The following is a 21,906-nucleotide window of genomic DNA, read 5'->3' on the forward strand; positions in this document are numbered from 1 at the left end:
CTTATTTCAAAGTATGCATCAAAACACAAAAGTTTGTAATCCGTGATACTTGGCTACACAGTTAAAGATACTAGGAAAATGGGGATTGTTGTGTGTTGTCATCTTCCAACACTATTACAAAATTAAACATTAGGATATCTAACTTATTTCTCAAGTTGGAGGGTTTATATTGTATTTTGAAATTCTCTGGGGCCTATTTACCAATGTGTGTTAAAAATGCATATTGACACGTTTTAGTTTCTGGTGGCAACTCAGCATTTATTACAGATAACTGTAAGCATTGTATGTGCCCGCCATGTGGGCAAGACCACAAAGGTGCCCCCTGTTTTTAAGGCTCCCCCCAAAGTCTTAATTCAGCACTGAGTTCAGATCAGGGCTGGAGGGGGGAAATCACGTGATGTGCTGAAGGAGGTTGATGTGCACTGCTGATGCTTCCAAGTCTCTGGCATAATAACCTTCTTAATCTTCAGCACTCAGAGGATAATTGGATAGAGAGATGTCTTACAATATCCCCTCAAAATTGTTAAGAACATGCCATACTGGGTCAGACCAAGGGTCCATCAAGCCCAGCATCCTGTTTCCAACAGTGGCCAATCCAGGCCATAAGAACCTGGCAAGTACCGAAAAACTAAGTCTATTCCATGTTACCGTTGCTAGTAATAGCAGTGGCTATTTTCTAAGTCAACTTAATTAATAGCAGGTAATGGACTTCTCCTCCAAGAACTTATCCAATCCTTTTTTAAACACAGCTATACTAACTGCACTAACCATATCCTCTGGCAACAAATTCCAGAGTTTAATTGTGCGTTGCTGGCGATGTGGGCTGAGAAGCCCAGTAACCAATGAAAGCAGTAATAAAGCAGCAGCGGGCTGCAGAGAGCAGGCCGAAGAGCAGATTTCTGAGTGGGCCTCTGGTGACGAGTGGCCTGCTCTGAGAACACCAGCAGAAAGTTTGAGGCAGCTCAAGGCACTTTTCAAATAGTTTTCCACCAAACGTACTGCCACGATAAATAAAGAGCTGGTGGTGGTGGTGGTGGTGGTGGAGAAATTGGCAGAATTTGTGGCCTCCATGCAGGACATTGGCACGGATTGATGCAATGGAGACGAGAATGGAAAATGTGAAAATGGCACTGAGTAGCTTCAAGCATGGGGATGGACTTATTCCTGCTATGGAAGCAGTGGGGTATTTTTTATGAAAGACTACTCTTGTTTGGGATAGCAATGTGGAGCAAGCTGCATAACTGTGAGAAACTTTTGATTAAGAGGAATGTTACCGCTTCTAACTTTGATTGCAGTGGGTAGTACAAGGTGGATGGAGGGGTGGGAGGAGGGGTTGGGGATTTGCGGATGGATTGGAGGAGGGGATGGGCTGCATATGTTTGGTTGAAGGTGGTACAGCTTCGGCCCCAAGGAGACTCCTGCCGAAGGATGAGGTCAGCAGAAGGAGGGGAAGGAGGGAGGGGCAAGAGAGGGTGGGGAAGAGCTAGATGGTTAAGGGTTGGTTGTATGGGAAGAAGGTCTGGTTCTTTCATAGGTGGGGGAGGGGTCGGGAGGGGGGAGTTTTGGGGGAATTGTTCAAAGTTGGTTTGAAAAAAACAAAAATAGCAGACACTACATTTTTTTAGTTACAGCTCAATATTCCAGATACATATATACTGGATATTGAGAGGTCCATATTCAAAAGCATTTAGCTGGCTAACTGAGAAGTTAAACTAACTCCACCACTGAACAGTGATCTATAACTATAATCAATCACAATAGAACTATGATGTCCTGTCACTGTAATGTTATATCAGATTTTAATCACAATTTATATAAACTGTTCGTTTTTTTTATTATTTGAACAAACACCCACTGTGTTCTAACCGTTATTTATCTTTAAATTTAAAACATTCTTTAGATAAATTACTAAGAAAATATTTTTTAGAGGTAAGTTGAAAGTTTCATATGTTTAAAATAGTGCCCCTGCACCATAGTATTAATATAATCAACAACTTCCAACCACCTCCTTATATATTTTTTTAAAATTTTTTTTAATGTGCTAAAGTCCCAAAGAAATGTTTTAAATGGAATCCATTTTTTTTCTTCTTATTTTTACTAGAATCTTTAAAATATAAACCCTGCTAATAATCCTGGATAGATGTGAAAAATCACAACATGTACATGTTTCAAACAAACCGTCCTTCTTCAGGGGATGTTTACTCTGTAAACGCTGCGAAAACGGGTTCTTGCCATACTCCAATGTTATTTAAAGTGTCCTTTCTTGTTTTTCCTTCAGTCTTCAAATAGACGCCATGAATATCAGTTGATCCTAAGCGTAAAGTGTCTTTTATGCGTCACTCGAGCTGTTCAATTGAGCCAATCCAGAGTCACCTAGTAACTTCGAGCCAATCGTGAACTTACCATAAGCAAGCCTTCTTTAAACACACCTCCCATCCTACAATAACATTGCTAGATTAAGTTCCTCATTCATGCCATATGGGAGGGAGGTCTTTAAAGCCCCTGACTCTTATACCAGCTTTCACATCCTAATTTCAGTTTTAAATGTTCCTCTGTACATAGGTTTTGCCTCCTTTCCCCCTTCCGTTAATTTACTTGACTACCCTGTCAGTTTTCTGGAAGTTCTAATCTTGTTAATTTCACCATGTTCGATGTATTTTCTGACCTTGAGTTATATGTAAACCGGTGCGATATGTCTTTTCATGAGCGTCGGTATAGAAAAGTATTTAAATAAATAAAGTATATATCCAGAAGCCTTTATTGAGCTAGTTTCAATAAAGGCTTCTTTTACACCGATCATCCTTTGTCTGTTCGCTTACCAGCATATTGGATCGGCTTCCGCTTTGTTTTTTAAATATTGGAGTTACATTGGTCACCCTCCAGTCTTCAGGTACAATGGCTGATTTTAATGATAGGTTACAAATTTTAACTAATAGATCAGAAATTTCATTTTTTAGTTCCTTCAGTAGCCTAGGATGCATACCATCTGGTCCAGGTGATTTCCTACTCTTTTAGTTTGTCAATCTGGCCTACTGCATCTTCCCAGTTCACAGTGATTTGGTTCAGTTCGTCTGACTCATCTCCCTTGAAAACCATCTCCGGAACTGGTATCTCTCTAACATCCTCATTAGTAAACACGGAAGCAAAGAATTAATTTAGTCTTTCTGCAATGGCTTTATCTTCCCTAAGAGCCCCTTTAACCCCTTGGTCAGGTTTCTTGCTTCGGATATATTTAAAAAAGGTTTTATTATGAGTTTTTGCCTCTATGGCCAACTTCATTTCAAATTCAGAGTTAGCCAGATACGTTTATCCAACTAACTTTGATAGCCAGACTGTACCTGAATATGGACCTCTGGACGTGTTCCCGTTCTTCTTATAGCTGGTTCCAAAATCAGTTTGGTATCCTGGAACATCAGGGCCATTATATCCCAGATAAAAAGGAAACTGATTTTCAGTTCTTAAAGAAACGCTCAGTAAAGATTGTGATGCTGCAGGAGACTCACCTGACTGATATGGAACATGAGAAACTTCAGAGAGATTGGCTAGGACAGGTTTTACGCTTTTTTTTCATTCTAAAAGTAGGGGGATGTGCATACTTATACATAAAGACTGTAACCAATACGGGTGCACATGTACACATGTATGCCAGCTCGTGCCAAAGGATGTGACCATTTTATAACATACACGCGTATATGTGCACGTGGTATACGAACATACGTGTGCACACAATTTTATATAGACGCGTGCATGTGCGTGCAAATCCGCCTCTCCACGTAAGTGGGTGGATTTTAGTAGACGCACACCAATGCAATTACCAGTTTCTCCAATTCGTTCCCAGTTCGCCCAGGTAAGAGAGAGGATTTCCTAACTCCACTAGTTAAATAGCCTCCCTTTTACCCTCTTAGTACCAACCCTTAAAACCCTGCTGACTAGCCTAGATTTCTTTATTTTATTACTTACACGCCATCCATAGCAGTAATAAAGTTAAGCAGCAGAGGGATTCCGGCATGTGCTTGTGCGCGTAAAGTCCCGTAATGCCCGTGCCCCATCCAGATCACATCCACGCCTGCCCCTTTTTTTTTTTTTTTGCAACTTCGTATTTGTGCCCGTATTGGGAGATATGTGCGTGCATGGGCATCTGCTTAGCATACGCCAGCCGAACATACTCTCTTATCTCCCGGTTTTGGTACACGCCAGCCTTTTAAAATTCACCCCAAAGGCTTGCCCATCAAGATTCATAAAGTGCAAAAAGACCCCGGATTTAGATTTTTTGATTGAGGGGGTCCTGCGTGAGCAGCCAGCGGTGCTGGTGAGCACCTATGGGCCTAACAAAAATGAGAATGCACTTTTGTCACAGATGAAAGATGCGATGGTGGAATTTTTATCATATCCTCTTTAAGCTGCAGGGGTTTGGAATGTTTGAACTCGAGTGTGGACCAGACGCACCATGGGGGAACGGAGCAGGATAAAGGAATTAAGGTGTAGATTAAGAGGGCAGACTAGTGGCAGAGATGGCTGTGCACGACACAGTCATTTTACATGATTCCCTCTGCTTGCGGAGTCTGATGGGTCGAATAGTGGGGACTGACATTGTACGATGTTACTTGTGAGATCACCACCCTATAGAGCGCTCGCTTGATGTATCTCAGGCTCTGAGAAGGGAACGCTCATGATGGTTAAATATGTCCATCCTAGGGTAGGAGGACCTCATGGGTATGGTAATGAAGGATATTAAAGCCTTTAAAGAAATTCACTCTACAGAAGAATATAATCTGGTGGCTGTATGGGAAACACTTAAAGTGCTTTTGTGAAGTAAAATAATAGGGTATATGTGTTGTCAAAGGCAAGTCCGAGAAACAAAAGAAAAATCACTGGAAAGAGAAATCGTAAAAGTGGAGGCGCTGCATAAAAGAGGTGGCATTAAACAAGTTTGGAAGCAATTATTGGCGCAGAGACATGAACTGGAGTTGTTACATACTGATAAAATAGACTGATGTGTTTCAAGTGACAGAAATTTTACAAACATGCTAACAAGGCTGGAAAGCTGCTTGCGAATGTGTTTAAGGAAAGAACTAGCAATATAGTAATCACAAACATAGAGAGCAGTGGGGTGGCTGTCGGGCAATGCTAAGATTAATGATACCTTTCGAGTTTATTATGCAGATTTATATGCTGGGAGGAAGACCTGCTCTTTAGATGCAAATATGGAATATTTAAAAAAGGTACAATTACCTAAGATCACTGAAGAGCAGAATGAACGATTGAGGGAACCTCTTATGTTAGGGGAGTTGGAGAAGGCGGTGAAATTGCTTCCATGTGGCAAAAGCCCAGGGCTAGATGGCTTTCCGCTTGATTTCTACAAGATATTTTTCTTGGACCTTGCTCTGCCACTGGCTAATATATTTGATCATTTAAAGGAAAATCCCCAATGCCAGCATAGTTTAACAGATGGCACCATGGTGTTGGTTTACAAGAAGGGCAGAGAGGAAGAGGACGTGCGGGTCTTATAGGTCCAGGTCACTGCTGAATGCAGACATTAAAGTGTTGGCAAAGGTGCTGCAATTAAGATTAGAAAGTATATTGCCCCAATTAGTGAAGAACAATCAAACAGGGTTTGTTAAGGGAAATTATCCACCATCAATACAAGAGGGCCTTTCAAATGATCTTGCTTGCCCATTCCAGACCTGGTAGCGGCATTGGATGCTGAAAAAGCCTTTGATAGCCTGCACTGGCCTTTTCTTTTTGCAGTGCTCTGCACTTTTCATCTAGATATGGAGTTTGTGAACTTGATTTGGGCTTTATACGCGCATCCAATGGCGTGTGTTTTGACAAATGGGTCTTTATCTTAGGAGTGTTCCCAATTAGGCAGGACACTAGACAGGGGTGCCCGCTGTTACCACTATTGTTTGACTTATCCATAGAATTATTGGCACAGGTAATTTGAGAGGACAAGGAAATTGGGGGTACCATTTTTTTGGCAGGGATCACAAAATATCCTTATATGCAAACATGCTGTTGTATCTCACAGATGTTGCCAAATCAGTGCCTAAGGTTATTAGGGTTCTGGAGGATTATGTAGTGGTTTCGGGGTACAAGATCAATTATCAAAAGTCTGAGTTATTTTTGGCAGGTGGAATAATTGAATGAATGATACTGGAGAGCCAGCGGCACTTCAGGGTGGCAAAGGCTGGTTTCAAATATCTAGGTATTTATATTCCACAAAATGATCATATTTATATCGGTCAAGCTATGCATCAATTTTTAATAAGATATAAAAGGATCTGCATCAGTGATCAGGTCTCCTGACTACATGGGAGGGCCAAATAGGGATACTTAAAATGAAACATATCTGTTTCAACATGTCACTGTTGATCTGCCTAGAAAATTCTTTGATAACCGTAATGGGCAGCTATAACAGTTTATATGGCAAGGTAAGGCCCCCAAGAGAAAATGTGCATGCTATGGGAAACAACAAATGGGGGAAGGATGGTACTGCTTTACTTTTTAGTGATTATTGAGCTTCAAGACTTGTAAATTTAAGAACGTGGCTCAACAGGGATTATTCCTAACCTTGGCATTTGCTAGAGGCAAAAATAGCAGAGTGTAGGTATCGTGTTATTGTCTTGTATGTCCGCTGCCTCGGCATAGGTGCGGAAAATCAGACACTCTTGTCCAATGATGGAGCACGTGCTTAGGGTATGGTGGGCAGTGGTGATGGGGTTGGCTGTGTTTGTTCATGCATCAATGGCTGAATTGTGGAAGAACCCTTTCCTCTTAATTACCACCTTTCATGCAGTCTTTCAAAGTTGGTGGAGTGCGAGCTTAAGATATTTAGGGCAGGTGTGGGATGAAGAGGGGGGTGGTGTTCATTCGAGGATTTACCGCTAGAATATGATTTGGGAGAGGAGACCAGAGGATGCTGTGATTGGATAAAGACCCAGATGCTTAAAACAGAGGATTAGATGCTTATCGTCCCGAGTGGAACAGGTGTTACTGTCCACAGGGGCGAGTAAGAGGGGCATTGCTACTTTTATATTGTGCAATTATTTTTAAGTACAAGAAGAAGGAAACAAATGCAACAGAATGAGAAGGCATTTGGAAAACAGTGGATAACATTTCAATATGCAGTCTCAGAATGAAGTTGATGTATATATTGGTGAGATGAACTTATAGATATCCATTATATTTTGCTAAGTTTTCCCTGGAGGTGTCCCATCTTTGCTGAAGGGGCTCTGGGGAGGAAGGGCCTCATTTTCATGTATGGTGGACATGTCCTGCAGTACAGAACTTCTGGAAAGGGCTGGAAGTAAAAAATAATTGCAATTATGGGATATCTGGTGACTCTCACTCTAGTATTGTGTGTTTGGGCTATTGGCTGATATGGCGTTAGCTAGCTCTTTGGGTAAATTGGGGAATCATCTTATCCACACTGCTAGGTTCATGATTGCCACATATTGGAAGCTGCAACCTTTGATTTCTCATTGGTATAAGCAAGTACCAGGATATTGCCATTATTGAAAAAATTGACATTTGCTCTTCACAATAAGTCATTTCTGTACGTTAAGGTTTGGACGCCTTACTGGCAGAATTTGAGAGATGGGGGAGGAGGTTCCGCAATAAAGGGGGGGCTTCTGATGTACCTAATGGTGGACAGGGACACTCATTGATTGAATGGAGTTAGGATTGCATAGTTTACTGTACTCAGTGACTATGTCTAGAGATGTTACTTCAAGCTGTCTTGCTAGATGTTTATTGTTGAAATGTCTGCTGGTAGCTTAAATAGTAAAAATAAATAAATAAAATTAAAACAACCCATCAGGGCTGGATTATCCTGTTTCTTTTGACATGGAACTAGGTGTTCGCCCTAGTTCGCATCGACCATTTTTCATCTTTGGAGGACATGATTTAGATCCAAGCAAAATGTTTCCGTGCAAGCCCCTGCAAATCCGGACCATGATGGGAAGACGTGGGAATTCCTTGTAGCTATAGTCATGTCATTGTAGCCTTTTATTTTAATCCCAGTTGATTTTGTCAAGTGACATTTTATGTTTATGAGCAATGTCACCTCACGCATGCGTAGAGTTTAAGGACTATGAACTTGAAGTCATGCAGTTGTGACCCTCTGAGAATGCCAGAGGTGACCTAATGCTGCACCTGAAAAAATTGATTTAATGTGGAAAAATAAAATACAAAATAGGAAATGTTTTTTATTTTGTTGCCAGGAAAGAGGGGGAGGAGAAAGAGGAATGGTATTTAGTTAATGTAATCATGGAAGCATTTTGCACAGGCATAGGGTGGGGGGGAGGAGAGATGGTATTTCTATACCTGACCTGCTGAGACTTGAGATGTTGCATCTTGTGTTTATGGTACCCTCGTGATTGAATGTTCGTTTCTGTTGCCAGCATGCAGTCTCCCTAATTTCATTTTGTGCTTATTTATGTCTGCACAGAGGTCTTGCTAAATAATTATCCATAGCTTATAACATTTTTTTTTATACTGTAAGGTGCATTGTCCTTTAGATTTTGGGTCACTGACCCAGCCAAGTTTAAGCCATAGTGCCTAAAATGTGGATGCCTTGGTACTCGCCCTTGAAGATGGTATGTATTCTCCATACTGGTGACGTTAAAACATTACAGAGCTTTCAGATTGCAAAATGGATTTTTCTCAAGACTGAGCCTGCTATTTATTTATTTTTTTAGATAGGTCAAAATAATGAAAGCTAACTTTTCTAGAGGTGCTTCTGATGTGATATCTTAACCAATGAGAGGATAGACTTTTTTTTTTCTTTTTAGTATTTTTTGCCTTAGAATAAAGCATACATGATGCATTGTAGAGTTTACTTAGCATTAGAGCTAAAATGTGTCCCTATGTGAAAGTGTTGCAGGTACAGTAATATTACACATTTTCTGGTTTGAGATTAAAAGATTTGTTTGAGCATGTTCAGGTAAGCAGAACACCAAGTGGGTACACACATGAATTGTGACCATTCTAGCAATTGTTTTGCACACCACTTATTATGGAGTGGAGGAGTTAGAGCAGTGGGCTATGAACCAGGAGACCAGGGTTTGAGTCCTGCTGTTGCTCCTTGTGACCTTGGGTAAGTCACTTTACCCTCCATTGCCTCAGGTACAAACTTAGGGGTACATTTTAAAAAACAGCGCGCGCGTGTACTTTATAAGATACGCACGTAGCCGCGCGTATCTTATAAAATCTGGGGTCGGCACGCGCAAGGGGGTGCACATTTGTGCAACTTGCGCGCACCGAGCCCTGCGTGTGCTGCCCGTTCCACCCCCCCCCCCCCCCCCCCCCCCCCCCCGGCCCTATCTAAACCCCCCCTACCTTTATCGCACAAGTTACGCCTGCTCGAAGCAAGCGTAACTCGCATGCGCCGATGGCCCGCTGCTGCACCATCACCCGACCCGGGGGCTGGTCCGGAGGCCTCGGGAATGCCCCCGGGCCAGCACCAGGCACCCCGGAACGCCTGCCGGAACGCCCCGAACGTCGCGCCGCCCCGACATGCCCCCCGACACGGCCCCCTAGCAAAGCCCCGGGACTTATGCGTGTCCTGGGGCTTGCGCGTGCTGCCGAGCCTATGCAAAATAGGCTCGGCGTGCGCAGGGTTTGTTTTTTTTTAAGGGTTACGCGCTTAACTTAACTTTTAAAATCCGGCCCTTAGATTGTAAGCCCTCTAGGGATAGGGAAATACCTACAGTACCTGAATGTAATCCACTTTGAAGCGCTGAAAAAAGTGCGAAAAGCGGAATATAAAACAAAAAAAATTAAGCTTCTACAGATTACCCCCTATAAGTGTACTGTCAAGTACCTAGATATGTCACTAATATTTTTTTTTAATTTTGGCTGCAAGAAAAAAATTGTGATTGTTCTCTGCAACAGTCCAGCACTGGTGTTTAAAAAACAAACAAAAAATAAATATTGGGGGGAGGGGGAGAACTTGTTGACAACCCCCAAGTGTTAATTCATAAACCCTTTTGTCCGTACTGGAGAGGAAGACTTTCATGATATCTTGGATTTCAGAAGCACTTGCTAATGTGGCTACAGTTGTGTCCCTGTGCCATGCAGCTGTGCTGGATCAGGAAGCGCCTGCTGTAGCCTGGGAAATGGGGTGTTCTGGTCTGCTCCTGCAGGGAAGTTCAGGATGGAAACCCTAGGTCACAGAAAGACCCTTTCCTGCTCCTTGTTTTCAATTTTGAAAACATGAGGACTATTTGCCTGCCTTGTACATTTTACAAGTTAGATGTTTGCAGTATTCTCTCTCTGGCTTGCCTTTTTTTTTTTGTTTGTTTCTATAAATGCTTTTCACCCTTTCTTTAGAAAGTTGGTGTGTAGTCTGTGCCTGTCTGAAAAAGACATCTTTCATTGTAACCAAACTTTCTAAGGTAATTTTGTTTTGTTACCTTTTCTTTTCTTTTCTTTTTTTGTATTTCTGTTCTACCAACTTTATTCTAATCTTGTCCACGGGAAACACCTCACATCAATTGCACATGCCAGCCAGCCAATCCTCTATCCGCAAACTGTCCAGCAAGGTGGTGTCCAACAGTGCTCTTGTACCTGATAGTTCAAACACTGCTATAAGCCAAAGAAAACAATAGTGTAAGTAGAGTAGTGATTAGAAGATGCTTGAACTTTGGTTTGTTTGATAAAATATTTGAGAATAGCAGCTGGAGACTTCAAAAACTTCCTGCTTTGGCTGTAGAAGTTGCAAATATTAAACTTTCCGATGACAAGTCATTTCCTGGCACGGCCCTTAAGTTGGAATCCCCGGGAAGCTGGAGACACTCACCTCCAGGCTTGCTTAATAGAGAAAAATGTGAATTCCTGCACGAGTTGGAGGAGGAGTTATTCTCCGAGAAAAAGCAGGAGGCAGTCCTCAACCTGGGTTGATATCATCCGATGGAGCCCAGCCCACAATAACTATGTCAAAGTTTCTAGAACCTTTACTGCACCTCACTGGGCATGCCATTATGCCACATGTCAATGAAGGGTCCCTTTAGTCTCTTCTTTTCCATGGAGCCCTCTAGTTGCAGTATTGCCTCATATTTCCTATTCTGGTTTGATTTTTTTTAAGTTTTTTGAAATTTTCTCTTCTCAGCCAAAGGGGGGGGGGGGGGATTCTGCAGTCTTGTTTTTCCTCATTGTCACTAGGTAAGGTTTTTCAGCATTTCACCAAGTTTCTTTTCATGTTATTTCCCTCTGGGGTGGTGGGACCCTTTGGTGCCTGCCGGCCATCAACTCATAGCTCCCATCAAGTTCAATTTTTGTGTCCCTTTTGTTTGGTCCAACATATCTAATATGTTCCAGCGATGTCCCCGATGCAGAAGGACCATTTATGCCACAGACCCATGTGATAGATGTGTCCTTTGCTTGGGGGCATTGCATAATGTCCAAAGGTGTCACAAGTATGTGACCCATAACCTAGAAAGGACACCGATTCCAACTAGAACTTATGGAGAAACTGTTCAGGCTCTGGAAGACTAATGCATTGGAGGCATCAATATCAAGGGTCCTAGGAATTAAATCGATGGAAGGAGTCATCTGCATTGGGGGACATCAGTTCCCTCAGCGCAGTCAGCCATTAGGAAACCCAGAGACAGACCATCATCTAACTCTTCCCAATCGAAGAAAATGTCGGGTTCCATCTCTTTGACTCTAGTATCAAGGGGAGATAAAGAAGCATTAGCATTGATCTCCATTGATGCGTGATGCCAAGAGTGGGGAAGGTCTGGCGCTTGCTGAGAAACCCCTCCTAAGCAGTCCCACGGCGAGGAGAGCTCATCCTCAAGACAATCCAAGGACTTGTGACAGTCTCCATTGGTCCTGATGTTCACCATCGATCCATGTCTCAGTTCTGAAGGGTATGTGGTCTCGCCTTCTGCCTCCCATTAGTGTTGGCATTGGTGATCTCTGAGAAGGAATTGGGTAAGAGGATCCAGCAGGCCTTGGAGAAGCCACTGCAGGGCTTCAGTGTCAGGTCATCAATGACTCAGAGGCAGGTACTATCGCTCAATTCTCTCCTGGGCACTGGTTCCCACATGCTCAGGAGGGGCATTGAGGTCAATGGCTGCCATAAACCCTCCTCGGCTCCTCGGGAGAGGAAGCTTCCCCGAGACATCAAATTTCCTCGAAGTCCAGGCCAAAACAATCAATTGCCACGGTCTAAGACCTGTTAACTAAGGACAGAGCACCAAGAGAATCCTCACTGACAGACCAGGATGAGTCCGACTCTCAATATTCATAGGGGTACGGTTATGACTCTGTGGACACCTCTGAAGAAGTGTTTTCAAGTCGTCGTCCCCCTCTTTGACCTCTCTACTCTACCAGAAAGAAGAAAGTCCCTACTGAGGACCTCTCCTTTGCAGGTTTTGGAGGAAAATGGTGGAAGCCATTCCTTTTACATTATAGGTAGAAGAAGAATCCAGGACCAAGATGCTGAGCATCCTCCAGCTCATGGAGCCTCCTAAGGAGGTTGTAGCCATCCCAGTTCATGAGATCATTCAGAAGGTGTAGATGAGGATGTGAGAGGAAACACCCCCACCACCATCACCCACCCCATCTGTGGCTTCCCTCGATAGGCAGACTGACACAGTTTATTTTGTTCGGAAGACTCCTGAATTTAAAGATATCCGGTCAAATATTATTAATTTATTTTATTTATTTATTTTTTGTGCGTATATATTCTTGGTAGCTTCACACCAGTTTACATCAAATATAAAATCAATATCAGATTAAATAAACATTAAAACAATGGTAAGAAGACAACATTAATTATTAAATAAACAACAATACTAATCTAAAAATACTATTACTGTCTTTAAGGATATCCAGTTAAGTAGCATGTTATCTGGCCACACAAGGCTGGATAACTTTAAACCTGCTTGGAAGCCTAGCCAGATATACCCGATATTCAGCTAGATAGGCCGGATAACTCAGTCTCTCCCTGGAACACACCTGAATTTTTCCTTTTTTATCTTGCTAAATTAATGCCTGATAATGTTGGGATTTGCTAGGAAGTTATCAATCCGTTACGCTCTCCTTCTCCAAAGGGGAGGAACTAGCAATCTATTACGCTCGCCTCCTCCAGAGGGGAGGGGTTAGTAATCTGCTGTCACTCACTTCGCCAGGAAGGGGGAGTTGGCAAGCTGTTCTGCCATTCTCCTGAAAGGGGAAGGAGTAGCGATATGATATGACCTGCTCCTCCAAAGGGGAGGAGTTAGCTATCTGTAGATCTGTTAGCAAACTGTTGTAGATACTCCTGTAAGGAAGGAAATAGCAAGCTGTTACCAATCTGCTAAGGAGTAGCAATCTGTTAAGGATCAACTCTCCAAGGGAGAGGAGTTGGCAATAGGTATATAGTACTTCGCTACTGAGATAGCAATCCATCATGCCTCCCGCTACGGAGTAACAATCTGTGTCTATGTGTGTATATAGATAGATAGATAGATAGATATAGATATAGAAGTTGCTGGCAAGTTTCAGAGAAAGAGGAGTAGCTGTCTGTATAATACTTCTGTGAGCAGAGTTAGTGGTCTGTAGTGGTTGGCTCCCACAAGGTGACAATAGTGAAAGGAATGACCACTTAGAGGAAATGGTGAATCCCTGGGTCGATGGCAGATGACAGCACCCCCAGGAGGAGATCCTGAGAGGAACCACAGACTAGGCTAGAATATGAGATAAACACAATAGTTCTTTATTAGACTGGAAGCTGGACCACCAGGGGTGGCAGTAGGGAGGAGTCGTGTCCGGCAAGGCTGAAGTCCTTCTGATACTAGAATATAATCTCTGGGTTGCTGAGCTGTAGAGAGAGACTAGAAGTAGTGAATAGACAAGGTATACTGGATACAAGATGGTACACTCACAATAGTCGATGTCTGCAATGGATGTATGCCACAGAGAGTCTTCAGTACATACAGGAACAGGAGCCGTAGGCGAACACTGGTTCCCACAAACAGTCTGTAATAAGAACTCACAATTGTTGTATAAGATTCTAGGAACATGGGCCCTCGTGGAGCGAGTACCGGTTCCTATGTAATAGAACTCACTGTGTTCACGTCCGCGATCACCTCCAGGAGATGAGGAGTCTTCAGAGTGTACTGGCAATCTGAAATTAAGAAGAGAGAGTGGAGCCCCCGTGGAGTGGGTACTCCCGGCTGACTCGGATCGTTGGTTCAAGTAGCGTGGACTGCCGAAGCAAGTCCCATTGGAGTTCCTTGCTAACTCGTTAGAGATTAGCAAACAAAGGGGGTCATTTATCAAAATGCGCTAAGGTTTTTTCGCATGCGATAGGCCCTTACCGCATGCAAAAACGTGTTTAACGCATGCAATAGCACCATATCGTATGGTGCGATGCAAATTCGGAAAATTGGAGGAGTTAGGGGCTGAGAGTGGGCAGGGTTAGCCTGCCTGCGAAGAGCTATCGCACAGACTTAACGCCGATTTTAACTACACCTTTTTGGATGGCGTTAAGCTGTGCGATAGCTGCCGTGACCGGGCGGTAAGGTTTTATCGCCTTTCACGATTTCTCCCGCACAGCCTTTTTTAGGTGACTTGAAGCTCCCAGAGCCTCGGGGGAGAGAGAGAGCAAGATAGAGAGAGAGGTATTTGTATCCCTATGGGAGGCCCAACCAGTCACCCGAGGTGAGGTTTAGGTTTTAGTGTAGGGGGTTAGGGGCCACTTTGACATTCAAAGTGAGACGTACGAACAGAACAGTGGTCTCTTGTGAAGATTTGATGACCTTCGGAGTGAGGAAACTCACTCCAAGATGAGATATGGGCAATGTTCTCACCACCTAGCTTGATGTTACCCAGGTAGAGAGTCCATCAAGCTAGGTTGAGAGAACATTGCCCAAATCTCATCTTGGAGTGCGTTTCCTCACTCCGAAGGTCATCAAATCTTCACAAGAGACCACTGTTTTTTCGTACGTCTCACTTTGAATATCAAGGTGGCCCCTAACCCCCTACACTTAATACCTAAACCTCACCTCGGGTGACTTGTTGGGCCTCCCATAGGGATACAAATACCTATCTAGGGAGATGACATTATGGCCGTCTCTCTCTCTCTCTCTCTCTCTCTCTCTCTCTCTCTCTCTCTCTCTCTCTTTCAGGAATTATAACAGGTCTGGCACCTATCGCAAAGTCTGATAATGTTATCGCAGTTTGCACTAACTTAGCTCTTTGCATAGGCAATTAGCGCAAAGTGCGATAAACTGAATATTTGCATAAACCATGCCCCTTTTGCTATCGCATGCGATACTTACCGCATTTTGATAAATCTAGGTCAAAGACCTTTTAAAGTACAAATGGATGATGTCACTACGGGGGGATGCCCCCGAGGTTCGCGCGCTTGCTGGTACAAAGTCTGGAGCACGCGCGCGCCCTTACGTCATCGGGAACATGGCGGATCCGTAGCGTCAGGCCAGCCCGGGGGAACCGGGACCAAGAGGCGGAGAGAAGCCGCGGCTGCGCTCCGTCAGAGCCGAAGGGAGAGAAGGTGGAGCGAGGGGCGAGAAGAGGCACGAACGCAACAGATAAGTACTTATCTGGCTATAATTTAGCTAGATAAGTGGCTGAATATGCCATATTTTCCATTTAGACGGATAACTTTTCTAGCAAATGGAATGTTGGAAAGAATTCTGTAAAAGAGATAAATGTCTGTCTGTAGACATAACTACTTTCCCAAAAAGGGATGGAAATTCACCAAATTTGGCAAGCAGGAAGAAAATGTGAATATCTGAGTTCAAAAACGAGAAGCATTGAGTAAGTATTTTTAGAGAACCAAGCCTCCAAATAAATCCTCATTGTTTTCTGTGGGGAAGGATCCTATACAATAGTTACCTCTGCTTCACTGTAAAAGCACTCCTCTCACACTTCTGGCATTTTGGCACAGAGAACATAGGCAGAAAGAATTGGAAAACAATTGAAGCAGGCAACGAAGGGTGGCACCAAAAGATGCATGCAAAGCCACTTCCCCTACACTTCCAGTGTCACACAGTCACAGGCCCCCACACACAACTTCCCCGTCCCTCCACAGACACACATCGCACTTACACCTACCTCCCTCTCCACACACAGGAGAAATAACTGATGCATCTAATGAAGGAAGGTGCTAAAAGGTACCTTGCGAGCTACTTCCCCAAACACTTTTCAGTTTGCACACCCACTCACTCATCTGCCTCAACCATACTCCTACCTGCTCACACATCCATACCCCCAAAACAACATTCACACAAACCTGCCACATGCTCTCCCATTCTCCCATGGAATCCCTACCTGCTCAAACACATGCACACTCAGGGCCCACATTCATTCCCTCCCACACTCCCCTACAATTACACAAGCACATAGCTCTTAATATCCTCTACTCATACACACATTTATACTAAATCCCTTTCCTACACACAGCTGCCACCCCACAATCCCTTACACGTTTAACCCCTCCCCACATAACCCACACTCATATAGCTCCCCACACCCTATACCTTCACACATGCCCATTCCCACCCCACCCACAAACACTCTTCCCACAAGTCTGTGTTGGAGTGTGCTCCCAAAGTTATGCCTCTCCCTCTTTTCCCTACTTGTTTTCCCTGGGAAACCTGGGAGCTACCAGACTCCAGAAGATTTTGTAAAGAAAGTTAAAAGATCAAATAAATTAAAATATTCTGCAGGACTGGCAATTTCAGAATATAGGAAACACAAGAACTTAAGAAATTGCCATGCTGGGTCAGATCAAGGGTCTATCAAGCCCAGCATCCTGTTTCCAACAGAGGCCAAACCAGGCCACAAGAACCTGGCAATTTCCTAAACACTAAGAAACAGTTTGCCTGGATCTCACATTTTCAGGCTAGCTGTAGATACCCCTCAAAACCTTGCTTATTATGCAGCCAACAAATTGCCTGTTCCACCACCGGCTCTACTCCTTATCTGCAGGGAAGCCAGAACCGATTTCCATCGCAGATTCTACTCTTGCCTGCTTGAGTACCAGAAAAAAGGTGGCCTAAGGCCATTCTAGGTTGTTCTGCTAGAACTTAAGCCCTGGGCAACAGACACAAAAATAGGTTGAACTAGCACAAATTTGAAACTTGTGAACTGCAGTGCTAATCATCAAAGACAGGGTTGAAGCCTTAACGACTGCTACTGCTGCTAAGTTTCAAACTTTTTTGCTAATCTAAACTCTTTGTACCTATTCTTTACCCTGCAGTGTCTGCTTCAGTATTGCCTCTTTCCCTCCTGTTCCCCTATAGATCAGGAGGGGAAGGGGCTAGTTTAGAGAGCAGAGTGGTTCTCTGCTCTGTCTAGTCCAGACTGTCTGCAGGGGGATAGATGGAGCAGAACGCCCCTGCAACTGTGCCTCTTAAGCCTGAAAAGAAGTGGCAGAATTATATACTAACTGTTCCCCCACAAATTAAGCTCTGGAAAGGACCATAGAGACAAGAACATCATGTGACTCTCCCTGCCCGAAGAAGGCAAGGGGTAAGGCCTTTTCAGCTCTGGAATACAAGAGTTCTGATGCCAGGCATTGAGCAAAGGTGAAAAAGGTTCAGCATCTGTCTCCATTAGTGCACATTCTGGCCGCGGTCGTGAATCCCCCACAGCGTTCCTGCAGAGAGGAGCTCTCGTCCTTGATGCATTGCTGGGAACTGCAATTCTCCAGGGGTCCAGGTATCTGCCATCAGTGCAACTCTAGCTTCCCAGGAAGATGGGATCTATTTAATGTTTGGGTACTTGCCAGTACTTGTGACTTGGATTGGCCACTGTTGGAAACAGGATACTGGGTTTGATGCACCCTTGGTCTGACCCAGTATGGCATATCTTGTGTTCTTATGTAGCCTCTCCCAACTAGTGTTAGCATCATTAATCTTTGAGAATGAGCTGCATAAGAGAATCTAGCAGGCCTTGTATAAGGAGATGCAGAGAATCAGTGTTCCAGCATCAAGTTACACTGGTGCTGATGCAAGCCAGTTTCCAACCGCTGCTAGAGTCCTTGCAGCTGCTCGGTACAGGCATCGGTATCAATGTTGCTTCCTGGAGGGGAATCGCTATTGATGTTGGCTATGCCAATGGTGATCTTCAGCGCGTTAGAAGAGGAAGCTTCACTGATGCACAGGAGTTCCTCAGGTTCCAAGCCTCAACTGACAGGAAAGGCAGCATCTGGATCATCTACCCTGGCATACCAGTTGGCTTCAGACTCTGAGTATTTCTGGGGGTACAGCTACAGATATGGAGATGTCTTTGAAGCAAAGGTATCGATAGGTTTCCCCTCTGACCCCTTTCCTTCAAGCTAAAATTTGAACACAGCCAAAGATGGAGCAAAATGCTAGAATAGTAGCCCAGGTTGGGAATTCACCTATATTGTGAGTGTCTGCAGTTTTCTGAGCAAGAAAATGAAAACATCAAAACAATACTTTTGGAAATGGCATCATTATCCTGCATAGGCCTGGGGTGGGGACCTGCTGCAGCCAGTCATTGCCAGGAATCTTATTTCTTCACTTGCCCCAGAATACTAGGAGATGGCACAGACAGAAAACCAAATTCCTCTAGTTCCTATCTGGTTGAACTTCCTGTAATGCTCCCTGTACTCTTTGGATTTCCTGCCTCCGTCCAGCTGTGTTTCCTGACATGGCCTTATCACTGGAGAAAATATTCTTGGGTTGGAGTGAGGAAAGATACATGAGTTATATACCGTCCAAAACTTCTTAACTGAGTGGTGTGCTGCTGGCACCAGTTGTAGAAAAAGAAAGAAAGAGAGTGAGCCCCGCTAGTGGTTGGCATTATGGGGTTGGAGCATTTCTGCATTATTAATGGGGTTTGCAAATGCAAATTGTCACAAAATTGATCTGTCATGTCAAGAAATGAGGGTGAAAGCCCTATATTATATATGCAGTCGTTTGCTATTAGTTCTGCAGTATCGTAAGGCCTAATAAATGCAATAAAGCAATATTTTAAAATCCACAGTCATACTTCCCCTATAAGGGAATTGGTGTTAAGGCATGTGCAAGTTTTGTCATTCTTAATTAATCTTCTTGAATTCTTAGATTTCCTATCAATTTTATTTTATATCTTTATTTTCCAAATAGCATCATAGGATGCCTGCTTATTAAGAAGCAACAAATCTTTTCCATTATAGCAATTTCTGCCGGGTTTGTTTTCCCAACGGTCTATCAGAGGGGTAGACTTCCAATAGTAAGCTATGGTTATATGGGCAGCATGTCACAAGTAGTTTAACATATTTATTCAAAGAAATATCATCCCAACTACCCAATAGGCAAAGGGATGCAGTGAATGGTATTGAATAGCCCAGTATGGACTGCACCAAGTGCTGCAATTGCTGCCAAAAGTTATGAATAATAGGACAGTCCCACCACATATGAAAATAAGATGCAGATTCTCCACAGTTCCTCCAACACAAGGGGTTGGATGTACTAAATTTTAAGAAAAACATAGGGTATCAGTATGCTGTGTAACAGACAGAACATAAGTTCCTAAGCTTTATTACATCTAGATAGCTTAAGAGTAGAGCTCCAAAACTCTTTTCAATCATCTTCATCTAGGTTCAGGTATAAATCTTCATTCCATTTGTCTATTGTTGTGGGACTTGTCTACAGGGCAAGTCCTCTGAAATGTAATGAGGGTTAAGTATTGGGGAGAAGTAAAATATTGGGGTATATTATTTAGTGTGTTTGTGTATTTGTGCTTTTAATAGTCAGTAAGGCAGCTAATAAACAAAAGTTAGTGGGTTTGTATTTTCCCACCCCTAGCTCATCCTTTAATTTATAGGCAGATGCCATTTTCACTCTAAGAAAAAAAAAAATCAAATCAGCCTTTTAACTTCACTTCACGAATTCCTCACATCTTATTGAGAGTTTGATCATTCCCCTGTAGGCCACTACCAGACATATAGTGAAGTCACTAATCCATTTAAAGGATGCTAATTAGACACATTCCTACTCCCATAGCAACCTAAAACTTAACTAGGAACTGAACAAATTTGAGATGAAGGCAGCAGTCCAGCATCAAGAGGGGAGGCCTCCCAGTCTTTTGCATCGAGTGTCACATGTATGTTTTTTTTACCCACCAGTGAGAAGTTGTACATGTGCATCCGATGCAAAGAGCTCCTGTCCCTCAGAGAACAAGTCCAATCTCTGGAGGGTAGAGTGGCAGACCTGGAGGAGCTGAGGCAGTCAGAGAGGTATATAGATGAGACCTTCAGGGACATAGTAGCCAAGTCCCAATTTCAGACTGGCAGCCCTAGTGCTGCCTTGGAAGAAGAAGGTCTCATGATTGGAGAGCATCAAGCTAGTGCAGCAAGAAAGGATCCTGTAGCAAGGACCTGCTCTCCAGGTGGTGCATTGTCCTTTCGCACCAAGGATGTGTTTCCAAGGCCTACTGCCCAGGAGGATAGGGTTAGGTTGGCCGTCATAGTTGATGATTCAATTATTAGGAATGTAGACAGCTGGGTGGCTGGTGGGCGTGAGGATCGCCTGGTAACAAACCTACCTGGTGCGAAGGTGGTGGACCTCACGCGTCACCTAGACAGGATTTTAGGCAGTGCTGGGGAGGAGCCAGCTGTCATGGTACATGTGGGCACCAACGACATAGGAAAATGTGGGAGGGAGGTTCTGGAAGCCAAATTTAGACTCTTAGGTAGAAAGCTTAAATCCAGAACATCCAGGGTAGCATTCTCTGAAATGCTTCCTGTTCCACGTTCAGGTCCCCAGAGGCAGGCAGAGCTCCGGAGTCTCAATGCGTGGATGAGACGATGGTGCAAGGAAGAGGGATTCAGTTTTGTAAGGAACTGGGGAACCTTTTGGGGAAGGGGGAGTCTGATCCGAAGGGATGGGTTCCACCTTAACCAGGGTGGAACCAGACTGCTGGCGCTAACCTTTAAAAAGGAGATAGAGCAGCTTTTAAACTAGAACAAAGGGGAAAGCCGACAGTCGCTCAGTAGTGCATGGTTCGGAGGGAGGTATCTTCAAAGGATACTAATGATGCATCAGAATTAGGGCATCCCGACAGTGAGGTTCTAATAATAAGAAAAGTAGTCCAAGTGCCTGTAACTAAAAACTCACCTGAGCTAAAAAAATTCCAACTTATCCCTATCAATTAAAAAGCAGAATGAAAATACAAACAAAAAACAAACTTTGAAATGTTTGTATGCTAATGCCAGAAGTCTAAGAAGTAAATGGGAGAATTAGAATGTATAGCAGTGAATGATGACATAGACTTAATTGGCATCTCAGAGACATGGTGGATGGAGGATAGCCAATGGGACAGTGCTATACCGGGGTACAAATTATATCGCAATGACAGAGAGGATCACCTGGGAGGCAGTGTGGTGCTTTGTCCGGGATGGCATAGAGTCCAACAGGATAAACATCCTGCATGAGACTAAATGCACAATCGAATCTTTATGGGTAGAAATCCCTTGTGTGTTGGGGAAGACTATAGTGATAGGAGTATACTACCGTCCACCTGGTCAAGATAGTGAGACAGACAGTGAAATGCTAAGAGAAATTAGGGAAGCTAACCAAATTGGTAGTGCAGTAATAATGGGAGATTTCAATTACCCCAATATTGACTGGGTAAATGTATCATCGGGACATGCTAGAGAGATAACGTTCCTGGATGGAATAAATGACAGCTTTATGGAGCAATTGGTTCAGGAACCTACAAGAGAGGGAGCAATTTTAGATCTAGTTCTCAGTGGAGCACAGGATTTGGTGAGAAAGGTAATGGTGATGGGGCCGCTTGGCATTAGTGATCATAATATGATCAAATTTGAATTAATGACTGGAAGGGGGACAGTAAGCAAATCCATGGCTCTTGTGCTGAACTTTCAAAAGGGAAACTTTGATAAAATGAGAAAAATAGTTAGAAAAAAACTGAAAGGAG

General features: G+C 43.5%; 1 protein-coding gene across 2 annotated transcripts in view; it reads left to right on the forward strand.

Moving 5' to 3' along the window:
* Window positions 1-21,906, forward strand: part of PINX1 (PIN2 (TERF1) interacting telomerase inhibitor 1) — a 274,701-nt gene that overhangs the window by 85,962 nt on the left and 166,833 nt on the right. The window lies entirely within an intron of this gene.

The sequence above is a fragment of the Rhinatrema bivittatum genome, chromosome 3, assembly GCF_901001135.1.
Source record: "Rhinatrema bivittatum chromosome 3, aRhiBiv1.1, whole genome shotgun sequence".
NCBI classification, from domain to species: Eukaryota; Metazoa; Chordata; class Amphibia; order Gymnophiona; family Rhinatrematidae; genus Rhinatrema; species Rhinatrema bivittatum.